Consider the following 12894-nt stretch of genomic DNA (forward strand, 5'->3'; position numbering starts at 1 on the left):
ATGATGTATGGCAAATGTTGGTGTTGTGTGTTCCCTCCTCCACACTGAACAGCAGTAAATATTTCATAAGGAAGATTTCACATGCTCAGACAAAGGACTGAATGAGAACAGTCCTTACAGGAAAATCAAATCCACTCTGATTCTCGCCACTAGCCTCCCAGTCTCCAGAGGAGATTTGATACCCCAAATTAATAATGGGATTTGAGGCTTCTGTTTATAGGCTATTTTATTAGCTTTTGAATGAAATGTATTTAATAACCATGTTTGTTTCAATTAAGAGTCTTCTTGTGGCCATGTTTGTCTCATGTGTAAATTTGAACTGTTCTCTTATGTATTATTTCCTTAATAAAAGCGACCTTGTCGGAGGCCACTACTATTGCATTAGTAACTTCTGAGGGAGGCATTTGGATGTGAGTTTTTATATTTCTTGTGAGATTTTTTTTTTTTTTGCATAGGGACATACACATATGAATTAAAATTGTTGGTTTGATTTTTAAAATTACCCTTACTTTCTCAGTGTCCGTGTTTGCAATATGCAAATGTTACTAAGCTGTAATTAAATGCGGTGTCTTTCCACTACATTCTCTTCTAGACTGGCATTGGGGATGCTAAGCTCGTATCCTGCGGAAGGAGAGTGTGTCTAAGAAAGTAATCATAATCAAAGTGTATGTGCAATATGAAAATACAGTAATAGTCAAACTTAAAAATCACCCCTTAAATGCTAATCATTTATGAAGCAGAGGAATAATGGTAGTGGTTACTGCACTAATGTATTAGTTGTTATGGGTCCTAATTTGCTTAGATTTAGACGTTGACCAAGCAAGGTGTGGGAAAAGGTTTTATTTTACTTACACATACTGATCACAACCTATCGTTGAGAGAAGGCACAGTAGAAACTCAAGCAGGCCAGGGACATGGAAGCAGTAACTGAAGCAGGTACCATAGTGCTGCTAACTGGCTTGTCTGGCATGGCTCCTTCAGTCCTTATGAAAACCTGGACAAACTTCATAGGTATGGCACCAACTACTGTAGAATTGCTCCTCCTGTATCAAATATTAAACAAGAAATTGTCCCACAGACTTATCTTCAGGGCAGTCTAATGGAGGCATGTTCTCAATTGAAGTTCTGTCTTCTCAAATGACCCTAGCTTATGTCAAACTGACAGAGGACAATGCAGCCACTTTTGATGAGAACTGATAGACTAAGATCAGAAAGGAGAGGAGAACCTCCCCTATCAGTGGACTTGGGGAGGGGCATGCATGCAGAAAGGGGAGGGAGGGTGGGATCGGGAGGGGAGGAGGGAGGGGCTTATGGGGGGATATAAAATGAATAAAGTGTAATTAATAAAAAATTAAAAAAAGTTAAAAAAAATCTAACCAGAGTCAACATCCCTTTCCAATTCAGGTACTCTTTACCTATCAGTGATTGTGTAGCTGCAGTCTGTCTCTAACATAGAAATAAACAAAGTTTTCTAAACATTACTCTTATTTTTGAGAAGAGTAGCCTTTCAGTTGAGTCTTGATTACAGGGACAATTACATGTCGATTTAGTTAGAAAACCTTATACTGTTTTCTTAAAAGTTATTTGTTCCACCCACAGAAATAGATTTAGGCATAGTTGGTGAGGAGAACACAGAGAAGATAAATATAACCTGCCACAGGATGATTCAATACTTTGAGATACCTGCTGCATCTCTATTTATCATCCTGTAGCTGTTGAGTGTCAGGTGGTCAAACAAGCACTGGTGCTGAATGACTTCAGGGGTTGACAGAACACATGATATAAAAATGACATTGTCTTGTGTCCCTGCCAACTAACTGTATACTTCCTGAAAGCAGGAATTTAGCCCTATTTTCAGCTGATCCACTGTCATTAGTTTATGCCTGAAATCCACAGGCTTGTCACAAGTGCTGTTTGATTGACAAGAGGAGGATCTTGTGATAAATTACAAAAAATGATGTGAATCTCTTTAGGAAGTCCCAATCATGAATGATAACCTGAAGATCTTGACCCAAGCCTTAGAGACACTCTGTGTGAAGAGCTCTCAGGTTCGTTGGAAGAGTGAGGTGAGACAAATAGAGAAGTTATGGCTAAATTTTCATTTGAGAAGAAGAGAGCATAATGCAGATAGTTTCAGAGATAATGATTCCTTTCTTTCTTCTTTTTCTTCTTTCTTCTTTCCCTCCTCCTCTTCTTCTTCTTACTCTGCTCTTTCAAACTTACCTGAGTAAAGAGTTTCATTGATTAAAAAAAATATGAAATAAATATGTAAACTGTCTTTCACATCTATAATTTACTTATATAGAATTATGTATCTCTAATATTGAATTACATTCAACTACCTCTTTTGTTTTGTCTATGAGTTGCAAATGATGAGAATAAAAAAAAATCTAACCAGCAAATGTGTGTATAAACAGAAATGGAGGAAAAGGAGACCAAGACTAGGGAAAATGGTAGATTGACAGAGAAAAAGTAGAAAAGTGAAAAGTAAATAGAAGGGACGAATAGTAGGGGCAAATGAAGAGATGTGGCAGTTTTGATAAAAGGTAGACAGAAAAGGAAGAGGTTTAAAAAAAACCCAGCCTTGGGAAGCCTCTCTTACTTCCAGGTCCTCTTCTCCTTCCCCCCACTTTTCCACAAGGTTCCCTATGCCTCATGCAATATGTGATTTTGAGTCTCAGCTTTAGTTTCGAGGTGCTGATGGGTAGAGCCTCTCAGAGGACAACTAGGCAAGCATGGCAGAGTATCCTTAATAGTGTCAGGAGTTGGCTCTCTCCCATGGGGTGTCTCCTATTGGGCCAGGCATTGGTTGGACCTTTGCTCTATCTCTTATACTGGCTCCATCTTTATCTCTGCAAATCTTGGCAATAGGGTGGGTTCTTCCGTTTTTATTTTTTCTTTTTTGTTTATTTTTTATTATTATTACAATTTACTCACTTTGTATCCCAGCTGTAGCCCCATCACTTATCCCCTCCCACTCCCATCCTCCCTCCCTCTTCTTCCAGTCCACTGATCGAGGAGCTCCTTCTCCCCTTCCATCTTCTTGTATGTATTGAGGCTTGCTTTGTGCCCAACTATATGATCAATTTTGGAGAAGGTTCCGTGCAGTGCTGTGAAGAAGGTATATTCTTTTGAGTTTAGGTGAAAAGTTCTGTAGACATCTATTAGGTCAATTTGGTTTAGGACTTCTGTAAGCATTCATTGTTTCTTTATTTAGTTTCTGTCTAGATGGTCTGCCCCTTAGTGAGGGTGGAGTGTTGAAGTCTCCCACTATTAAGATGTTAGGATCAATGTGTGATTTAAGCTGGGTATTCCCGCTTGTTTTCTGAGTCTGATTGCTTGAAAAGACTTTTTCCAGACCTTTACTCTGAGATAGTGTTTATGTTCGCTGCAGAGGTGTGTTTCTTGGATGCAGCAGAATGTTGGATCCTGTTTGCACACCAGAATCTGTTAGTCTGTGTCTTTTTATTGGAGAGTTGAATCCATTGATTTTGATAGCTAATAGTGACCAATGAATGTTAGTTCCTTTTACTGTGGTGTTGGTGGTGTGACTGTGTTTCTATGTTTGTTTTCTTTTAATTTTTTGTTGTGAAGTGACCTATATTCTGTGTTTTCTTAGGTGTAGTTGATTTGGTTGGATTTGAGTTGTCCTTCTAGTACCGGGTTCCTGTTTAGATATTAAGTTTAGTTTTGTCATAGAATATTTTGTTTTCTCCATCCATGTTGATTGATAGCTTTGCTGGGTATAGTAGTCTGGGTTGGCATCTGTGACCTCTTAGAGTCTGCATGACATTTGCTCAGGCCCTTCTGGCTTTCATAGTTTTTGTTGAGAAGTCTGGTGTGATTCTGATAGGTCTATCTTTATATGTTACTTGGCCTTTTTCCTTTGCTACTTTTAATGTTTTTCTTTTTTCTGTAGATTTAGTGTTTTGACTATGATGTGACGTGAGGAGTTTCTTTTCTGGTCTAGTCTATTTGGTGTTCTGTAACCCTCTCGCATGTTAATGCACATCTCTATCTTTAAGTTGGGAAATTTTTCTTCTATGATTTTCTTAAAAATATTTTCTGGCTCTTGGAGCCTGGCATCTTCTTTTTCATCTATTACTATTATTCTTAGGTTTTATCTTTTCATGGTCTCCTTGATTTCTTGGATATTTTGTTTCAGGACCTTTCCTGATTTTATGCCTTTTTTGAGAGATGTATTGATTTCTTCAATTGTGTCTTCAGCACCCAAGATTCTCTCCTCCATATCATGTATTCTGTTGGATGCTTATCTCTGTGGTTTCTGATGTCTTCCCTAAGTTTTCCATCTCCAAGAGTTTCTCTCTGTGTGTTTTCTTTATTGATTCTAATTCTGTTTTCATGTCTTGCACCATTTTCTTCATTTTTGTATTTAGATTCCTGTCTGTCCATGATGGTATGTTTGTTTTGTTTGTTTGCTCTCTATATGCCTCTGTGTGTGCCTCTATATGCAGCTCTACATGTGATTCTATTTGTTTGGCTATATTTCTTTGAGAGCTTTCGTTTCCTCTTTATGTGCCTCTGATAACTGAATAAGCATAGATTTGAGCTCATTTTCCTGTGTTTCTGATGAATTAAAATATCCGTTGTTTTGGGTGGTTTCTGGTGAAGCCAGGATGTCCTAATTTTTGTGGGATATGTTCTTAAACTTGCTTCTAGCCAGCAGCTTATCTATAAATTTTACTGTTTGTTACTGGAGCCTGTACTGCAGATTGGGTCTGTCTGTCTCAGGAGTCCAGTGCATTCTTCGGGAAGATGAGAGAGGTCCTCAGGTGTGAGAGTGAATGTTGGTATTTCAGCTGTCACTAAGGGAGGAAGGTTGCAGGTGTATGTGTGCAAGCCCAGGAGTGTGCATGGAGGTATGCCTTTGAGGACCTGGTGCTAGTGTGTGTGGATGCCTGGAAGGATGGAGCATAAGCACAGTAGGGGTGCTGGCACATTTTGCTGGCACAGTGTGCATGCACAGATGACCTGAATGACTCAGTGGCCCACAGGCCTGTGGTACTGTCCTCCAGGTATTCAGATCTGTATGGTTTGCACCATCTTGGTCTAGGAATTGTTTGCCTGAACTCCACTGGAAGACTCACAGAACAGGGGCTTCAATGTTGAGAATGCTGTTCCAGGGATCCCTATGTTGCCCACAGTGGGGGTTTGGGTGAGTGGAATCCAGTGTCTGGCTGCTAGGATCTGGGGCTCTGCGTGCACTCACTTGAAGGTGCACTCACTCGCTCCCAAGCCTATGGGGAACGCACAGGGGTTTCCCCCAGCACTCTGCTCTCAGATTTGTGCCCAAAGGGACAAATGAAATGTAGGAGATCTGTCAGTGGTGTTTGCTGTTTTCCGTGCAGGGAGGCCCACAGTTGAGGCTGCCTCTGCTGTCTCGGTCACAGAGCACGGATGTGCTTCCATGAGGCAGTGGCAGCCCACTGACTCCTGTACTTGGGGCTGCCTCCACTGTCTCATTCACAAATCTGGGAAGCCCTTACAGCCTCTGCTTCTGCTTCAGTAGCATTAGCAGAGCATGGTGGTCTGTGCCTGGATCCAAACTGTCCCAGCTCATGGGTTGTCCCCTCCAGCCCAGGAAGCCTCAATATCGATATTCTGCTGTTAGCTACCCCTCCATTCATCAGTTTCAGAGTTTCAGATCTTCTACCCTTCAGACAGGGCCACACGGTGGTCGCCGAAGTCTTGGCTCCTGCCCTCTTGGGTGAGTTTTGAGACAAAGATTTTATGGTTGCATTCGTGTTCCCCTCTCTCTACTAAGAGACTTGTCCTTTTAGAGGGTGCCCTCTTTCTTCTCTGCTATTAGGAGCCTCTGCTAAAGAACCTCTTATATCCTCTCTGGATGGACCTGATGAGAATGAAGCACCAACCAAGGACTTTGCATAGACTGGACCTATGCTCCTGACAAAGATGTAGGTAATGAGCAGCTCAGGTCTCCTGTGGGTCCACTAATAAGGGCAACAGGGGCTTTCTCTGACATGGACTCTCTTACCAGGTTTTCATTTACTTCCCCATGGAAGGGCTGCCTTGCCAGGCCATAGCGGAAGAGGACACATTCAACACTGATAAGAGGTGATGAGTCAGTGTGGATAAGAATGGGAGCTCCCCTATGTTGAGGAATAGTGGAGGCAGATCAAAGAGAGAGAGGGAGGTGGGACTGGGAGGTGAGAAGTGCGGGTGCTAAGACAAGAATGTAATGTAATTAATTAAAATCTAGCCCTCTAAAGGTTCTGGATTTCAAGACACTAAAAATGAGAATCAAGCCAGGCCATCTCTTATTCTTGTGAAAGGCTATGGAAAGTAAAACGCAAAGGGAAAAATTAGGGAGTAAATAAAAGAAAAGAGCAAAGAGAGAGAAACACAGAGAGACAGACAGAAACACAAAGAGGGCCTTAGAAAAGGAAGGAAGATGTGTTAGTGGTAGAGAAGTGTACGTAGAGAAGCGGTAGGTAAATTGATGCCTAATATTAAATAAAGAGGGCACAAAGGTCAGGGAGAGAGATCTGGATGTGTGTAGCATGTAAAATTTGTCTTACCTGATGGATGTTTCCAGTTTCAACTCCTTGAACATTCTTTCTCAAATCTCAGACGCTCATCATCTGAGAAGTCCATAGATGCTAGTCCTGCCAGAGAGGATTCCTTGATAGGTTAGTGTCTCTCTGTAGATAACACCTCAAGAAAGTTTGCATGCAAATTCTGGTCATATCCCAGGAAAGTCCTTTCCAATGCTGCTCATAATTTCTCTATGTGTCTTGTTCTAACTAATGCTTTCCTTCACCAAACACTGCATAGAATTCCTATGCAAAGCTTTCTCTATGCAGTATAGATAGACATATTCTGCTGGCCAGGCTTCAGAGTATAGGGCCCTGATAGAGTTGGTCTGGCTTTGTTACAAGTCTGTGGTGAGTGCAGGTCTGGGGTTGATATGACATCGATTCATGATGGGTCTTTTAAAATGTTGTCTTGCCCTCGCTTAATGATGACACCAAAATATATAGCATTTTAAGAAAATTTATTTCATACTTCCTCACTTTGTACAATCTAAAATACACATTTTGTTTTTAATTTTATTTACTAAACACTATTATTATTATATCTAACCATGTATTTATTTTATGCTTTTATAATGCATAAAATTGCTAGAGTGGCAAAAGCAATATTTAAGCAATACTGTTGCTATCATTATATCTGTTGAGAGCAAATATTTTTCTGTCTTTTTTTCCAGCTTATTTTGTTGTATATTTCCATCTATGGTATTTTCTAGTCAACTAAGATGTTTTCTGCATTTTTAAAATCACCAATAATATGTAATTCAATAATTTGTTTCATTTTGCTCTTTACTTTTAATGGCTTGCCATTATTTACTTATTTAGAATGATGTGAAATGATTGTATGCCATTAAAGTAAAATTAACAAATGTGAATCATTGAGAAAAGTCCTACATTCCTTTGCGGCCTTCTATGTAGGTGTCATCCACACAGTTTAGATAGATGCAGACACCTCACATTTCCTCATGGAGAGACACTTTCATGCCCACTTCCAGCTTTACAGTCATGTGTCATGTCTGCTGGAGAGCTGATGGAAGGAAGGTGTCACCATATACACGACATTGCAATAGTTACAATAAAATAGGAGGCAACAGAAGGGATGGGCTGCATTGAAAGAACTGATTTTGTCCTTTCTTCTGTTTACAAATATAAGCACCATAGATTGTAAATAAGAAATATTATGTAATACATACGCGCGCGCGTACGCGCGCACACACACACACACACATACACACACACACATACACACACACACACACACATACACACACACACACACATACACACACACACACACACACACACACACACATACACACACACACACACACATATGCACTCCACTAGTCTTATTTCCAAAGTAAAAACTCCTTTCTTTGAAACAGTCTGTTTTTCCACACCTTCTTAAATTATTTAACTAGATGTGGGGGGTTATGCAGAGCAAGCTTTTCTTACAAAAATCACACATTCTGTAACTGGTGGGAATGGGACTTACATGTTAAATATTTCCTTTGAAGACTAATATCTATAATCATTAAGATTCACAGCAGAGCGTCTTTCCTCTTTGGAGAAGAAAATATTTTTAAGGAAGAACTTGGGTTTTACTAATGGAGATGGTTTTGTGTGTAGACAGAACTGACTGTGGACATTAACCGTGATTTGACACGCATTGATGTTTTACTGGTAAGATCTGGGGAATAGACATTCGCTTCTGTTTCTTTGATCCCTCTCAAATCCTGTGGAATTATATTCTGGTTGTAGAGAACTGTGCATGTTAAAAAGCAGTAATTTGAAAACACTAAAAATGTAGCTACAAAAGTCATTAAAAAATCTGAATCCTTCTCATCACCTGCACTTGGGTTTTAGAGCTTGCAAGGGAGTTGACAGACCTCAGACTGCCTCACATCGCTGACCTGTGTGAATACTCATGCTACCTCTGCATTTTTAATACAAAAGATCAACTGAAAGTTTCTTCACCTTTTTTATTTAGGATATATATGAACAAGTACATAAGCAAACATTTGCTTCTCTATCTATTCATACTAATATCTCATCAAAACACATTTTTCTGAGGACAAACATATTTCTTGAATAAGAGGCATTATTATTATTTATTACAATTTATTCACTGTTTTTCTTAAAATTTGTGTTCCTTATTATTTATTACAATTTATTCACTTTGTATCCTAGCTGTATACTCCTTCCTCATCTCCTTCCTCTCCCACCTCCCTCCTTCTTTCCCCACCTATGTCCCTCTCTAGTCCATGGATAGGGGGGTCCTCCTCCCCAATTATGTGACCCTAGCATATCAGGTCTTATCAGAACTGTCTGGATCCTCTTTCTCTGTGGCTTAGTAAAGCCACCTTGCGAGGAGGAGGTGATCAAAGAGCAGGCAACCGAGTTCATGCCAGAGACTCCCCTTCTTCCCTTACTAGAGAACTTACATGGAGACTGAGCTGCTCATGGGCTACATCTGAACAGAGGGTCTAGGACCTCCCCATGCATAACCCTTGATTGATACATCAGTCTCTGCAGGAGCCCCTGGGCCCAGAATTTTTTGACACTATTGCTTATCTTGTGGAGCGCCTGTCCCCTCCAGGTCATTCAATCTCCACCATCTTTCATAAGATTCCCTGCACTCTGCCCAAAGTTTAGCTATAAGTCTCAGCATCTATACCCTGCTGGGGCCCTCTGTCATAGGCTCCTGTCTTGTTCTCTGTACTCTCCCATTTCTGATCTCTATCCTGTTTGCCCCTCTGAATGAGGATTAATCATCTTCCCTAGGGTCCTCTTTGTTGTTTAGCTTCTTTAAGACTACAAGTTTTAGTATGTTTATCCTACATATGGTTAATTTCCACTTAGAAGTGAGTATGTACCACGTGTGTCTTTATGGTTTGGGTTACCTCAGTCCGGATGATTGTTTCTAGTTCCATCCACTTGCCTGCAAATTTAATCAGTTCAAATGTGTCCATTAGACATCTCCCATCACCACTAATTTCATATTTACTTACACACTGGGATTTATGATCATGGGTCTTTTGTGAAGGTGACAATGCAAGGAGCCATCATATACCTTTGATAATAACTGTGGAATTTGTAGTTATGTGAATGAGACTTTTCCCCAATAGGTGCATGTATTTGAACATTTGGTCCCCGGTTAATGATGCTGTTTGGGGATGTTATGGAAACAGCAGAAGGAGCAGCCTTCCTTGAAGAAGCATGTTCCTGGGAGGGGGGTTTTGAAGGGTTTATAGCCTCACCTCATGGGTGGTTTTAGTAGGTGTGACCCCCATACACTCATGTCTGATTATTTGGCCCAGAGGCATGGCACTATAGGAACTGAGGCCTTGTTAGAGTAGTTATGGTCTTGTTGGAGGAAGTGTGTCACTGTGGAGGGCCAGATTTGAGGTTTCTTGTGCTCAAGCCCCACTCAGTGTAGAATCCAGGTTCTTCCTGGCTACGTGAGGTTCAAGAGGTAGAACTCTCAGCTCCTTTTCTGGCATTATGTCTACCTGGACAGTGCCATGCTTCCTGCCATTATGAAACTGTAAACCGGATCCAAATTAAATTTGGCCTTTATAAGAGTTGTGTTGTCCATAGTGTCTCTCTACAGCAATAAAAAACAAACCTTACTTCATATTCTCCATTTCTACTTCCTGTGTGTGGATAAAACAGTGTCTCGTATTGCTCAGGCTGGCCTCAAAGTCACTCTGTAGCCATGGAGGAATTTGGATTCATGATACTTCTGCCTGCACCTCCTGAACACTGAGATTTAAGCATGCACCACCATGCGTGGCTATACCACAAACTTTAATACACGAATGCAGTTCACACCCAACACGTGAGTCTGAACTCTACATTTCTCCATTGGAAGAAGTTGGGTATTCTGTGTTAACACCATGGGCACGCCCCCTGAGATACGGCTTCTCATCAAACTTGTTATCCTCTATTTTGAGCTATGCTGGCTGGCCAGACAGACTCATCGAGCTTCCGTTGTTTGTCTCCTTAGCTGCTGCAGTGAGTCTCCAGTTCATTTGAATTTGGCCCTCATGGTTGTTTAGCAAATGTTTTTAGATTCTTATGTGACCTCAAAACCCATCTGTGTTACTCACTATTTTTATAATGAAAATAAAATAGAAATATTGATTTCTAAAGTCAAATGGAGTACCTCTATTTATTCTAAGCAAATGAACAATAATGCTCAAAGAGGTTAACTGAAATTCACTGTATATGTTAGAATTATCATGTGTCTTGATAAGTATTTAAGGAAAATAAAATACAACAAGCAAACATAGTCTTCTTTTAAAATAATTGAATTTATCCACACTCTACTCCTTTTGGCCTACCTGTACAAAATTTTTCTTACATTTCTGCAATTAAAAAGAGACTTGCTCAGGAATGACCACTGTGCAAACAGAATTGGAGTCAGATGTATTTCTTGATAAACTAAGATGCTGTCTGGTCCAAAGCCAATACTTTTCCTCACTGCACATCCTTTCTTTTTGCTATAAAATGAAGCTTTGCAATAATGATTTGCAAGGCTCCTTATAATTCTAATATTTGAGAAATCTGTCAAAAATAATGTATTGTATCAGAAGGATACCACTTTAATACCTGGCCACTTAAGAAATGTTTTGAATACATACATATGCATATATATATGCATACACACACACACACATATCTAGATATAATTTCGTGTTCTAAATTGCCAAATAAACCTGACATGGGTAAGCCCCAAGAGACCAGAGACCAACTTGCAAGTGTCTGTTTGTGATGATGGAGGCCTTGTAATCTGAACATTGATTCTTTAAAGCTGTGGGGTGCTTCTCAGCGTAACATTAAGATTATAAAGTAATGTATAACCTATGAGAAATTCTTTTCCATTTACATTTCACTTTCCTCTATGGTATTCAACTTGTTTTTGAAGTACGTGCAGACATCATAAATATTTATATTGCAATGTATGATTGGTCAATAAAGAAAAAAGTCAATATTGGGTTTTTGGTGCTAAAAAAAATGATGCCTTTTACCTAAATTTAATCACAAATTTAAAGAAAAACAGTAAAGGAAGAGTTAGTGATACATCTGGAAAAAACAGTAAAAGTACATATTACTCATGACATGTATATTTTAGAGTCATGCAGCTGTGTACTCTTACACAAACTTTTATTTTGAAATGACATTCTCTTCACTAGTAACCTTCAGTTCAAAATAAGTGTCCTCCCACCATACCAGCTACACTTTAGGAAGTCTACTCATCACAGTCACAAGGCTATACTAACATGTATTTCACAGGTGATTTGTTTGCATATGGAATTTAAACCAACAGTGCAAAAGTTTAGGAAAATAAGGATTTCACAAGTAAGTATAATCACATGTATCTTCCTGCAGTGGAAAAATGTGAAGTTTCAGTGTAGACTAAGAGGATCTATAGGATAGGATAGGACATAACCATTCTTTATCTGGTATTTGTCCTCAAGCTTCTTCATCAAGCTCATGGAGTAGGGGGCCTTGTATTAGTCAGGGTTCTCTAGAGGAACACGACCAAGAAAATTAATACATATTTCAAAGGTGACTTAGTAGGCAGGCTTACATGGGACCAGCTGGGTAATCCAACAAAAGCTGTTTGTACATGGAGAATCTGAGAACCTGGTGGCCTCTTAGTTCACAAGGCTGAAGGTCTGAGCTATTCCTAAGCAGTTGCTGGACTTCAGTCCAGGCTGGAATGCTGAAGACATTGGGCTGTGATGTGAAGGTGAAGGATGTCTCCAACAGAGTCAACAATGGGGTGGATGCTCTCCTCTGTAATAAGGATGGGGGAAGCTGTTGCTAGGAAAGATAGCACAGCATCCTCTCTGAACATTATCTGGTCCATGGACAGAAGATGCAGCTGAGTCTGGGGCAGCATATTACAACTCGTGCTGGTTTGAATGAAATGGTCCCTGTAGACCCATAAGGAGTGGCACTATGAGGGAGTGTGGCCTTGTTGCAGTAGGCATGGGCTTATTCAAGTGTTTCACTATGGGAGGGCTTTGAGGTCTCAGATGCTGAAGTCATGCCTAGTGTGGCATTCTTTCCCTGCTGCTGCAGACCCAGCATTAGAACTCTGAGATCCTTCTCCAGCATTATGTCTGCATGCTTGCCACCATGCTTCATGCCTTGACAATAGTGGACTAGTCTCCCGAAAGGTAAGCCAGCCCTAAATGTTTTTTCGTTTTTTAAAGTTTATGCTGAATTTTATATTTTTATGTATTTTTACAATTTATTCATTATATATCCCGATTCAAGCTCCCTCCCTCAACTCCTTCCAATCTCTTTG

The sequence above is a fragment of the Psammomys obesus genome, unplaced genomic scaffold (assembly GCF_907164565.1).
Source record: "Psammomys obesus unplaced genomic scaffold, mPsaObe1.curated_primary_1811, whole genome shotgun sequence".
NCBI classification, from domain to species: Eukaryota; Metazoa; Chordata; class Mammalia; order Rodentia; family Muridae; genus Psammomys; species Psammomys obesus.